At 42.7% G+C, this 2,049-nt stretch overlaps 1 protein-coding gene across 1 annotated transcript in view; it reads left to right on the top strand.

Moving 5' to 3' along the window:
- The window catches only part of LOC106884468 (neuronal acetylcholine receptor subunit alpha-10), an 83,556-nt gene that overhangs the window by 38,080 nt on the left and 43,427 nt on the right, over positions 1-2,049 (top strand). The gene's annotated exons all lie outside the window — the stretch shown is intronic.

The following is a 2,049-nucleotide window of genomic DNA, read 5'->3' as shown; positions in this document are numbered from 1 at the left end:
TACTACTACTACTACTACTACTACTACTACTACTACTATTACTACTACACCATCTAACAGATCTATTACCGTTTCGTTTCCTAAAACGTTCTTCCTTTTTCTTTTTACGATTCCATCTTTAAAACTCCCACCAACTCCGCTTCTTCCCTCACCCCCAACACCACACCGCTTCTTTCCACCCCCACTCCACCCTCACCCAGATCTTTGTCGACGCTCTCAGCCTCCATATTAACCATTAAACCATCAATAACAATTGGTATTATTACAAGTGTTACTTCTCTCTTTCTATTGATATTGACAACCGCTCCACCCACAAACCCACAGCAGCCACCCGTTTTACTTCATAACCTACCCACTATCCACATTCATTCATCTCACCTCCTCTCAAATACACACGCACGCACACATACACACACACACACACACGTACGCGATTTTACTGACTCTCTCATTCTCATATACACACACTCACACACATATGTGTGAGCGTGTATGTATGTATATATATATATATATATGTGTGTGTGTGTGTGCATGTGCGTGTGCGTGTATGTATATATACGTACGTGTATGTATATATACGTACGTGTATGTATATATACGTACGTGTATGTATATATACGTGCATGTGTGTATGTATGTATGCGCGCTTGCGTGCGTGCGTGCGTGCGTGCGTGTGTGTGCATTTGTGTATGTATGTATGTATGTATGTATGTACCATTCTGTACTTAGTGCATGTTGCACTATTACACCTACTCTCAGAGACTCACGTACGCACACATATACTTAGCCATCTCATGAACGCAACACGCACACACACACATACACACGCACACACATTTCTTAATTCACCTCTATTCCACCCACTGCTATACACACATTCTCACATACATGTACACGCATACACTCCAGCACGTATGCACATATATGCATACACACAAACGCCCCATGTACACTCGAAACAGCCAACGTAATCACACCCACCCCGTTTCCTCTCTCTGGCAGTCTCTCTCTCTCTATCTCTCTTTCTCTGTCTCTCTCTCCCCCTCTAACTATCGTCATATGCGCAATCTCATACTTAAGCACTTATTTGCTTGCACTCTCTCACCAGGACACATATACACGCCCTCCCTCATCGCAGACGCACTTACAGCAAGGTGCACAAGCGTACGTACACTCATATATACACCAATCCCTCGACTATCGCGGGTGTTACGTCCCACCACACCCACACCCCCGCGATAAGTGAAAAACCGCGAAGTAGAAACAGTACTTTCCTCTTCTATTTTATTTTTTTACTCGTTTCAGTCGTTTGACTTTGGCCATGCTGGAGCACCGCCTTCAGTCGAACAAATCGACCTAAGGACTTATTCTTTGTAAGCCTAGCACTTGTTCTATCGGTTCTCTTTTTGCTGAACCGTCAAGTTACGGACACGTAAGCACACCAACAACGTATAATATATATCAGGTCATAACTTTCGAAAGTCAGGAGGATGCCGAAACATTTCAGAGTTCTTCCCTTTGAAATAAAAAGAGTTCTACATTGATGGGATTAAAAGCTTGTAAATAGATGGAAGGCAGTCATAGATAATCCAGCAAAGAAAGTACATTGATGATTAAATTTCAATTAAATATAACATTTGATCAATTGTTTTCTTTATTCAAAATTCGGACAGTACTTATGGGATGACCTGATATATATGTCTACCATTCTGTCTGTTTGTCTCTCCCTCTCTCTCTCTCTCTCACACACACACATCCACACACACACATATATACAAACTCTCTCTCTCTCTCTCTGCCTCTCTTTCTCTCTGTCTCTCTTTCTCTCTGCCTCTCTTTCTCTCTCTGTCTCTCTCTCACACGCACACACCGACACACACATTCATACAAACGCTCTCTCTGCCGCTCTGTCTCTCTCTCTCTCACACACACACGCATCATGTTCCAAACATACATCCATAATCACAAACATACATTCAAACCACACGCACACATACGTACAAACGCTCTCTCTCTCTCTCTCTCTCTCTCTCTCTCTCTCTCTCT

This window comes from Octopus bimaculoides, chromosome 12, assembly GCF_001194135.2.
Source record: "Octopus bimaculoides isolate UCB-OBI-ISO-001 chromosome 12, ASM119413v2, whole genome shotgun sequence".
Classification (NCBI taxonomy): Eukaryota; Metazoa; Mollusca; class Cephalopoda; order Octopoda; family Octopodidae; genus Octopus; species Octopus bimaculoides.
Note: the sequence above shows the minus strand (reverse complement) of the source record. Positions and strands in the feature narration are given on the sequence as shown.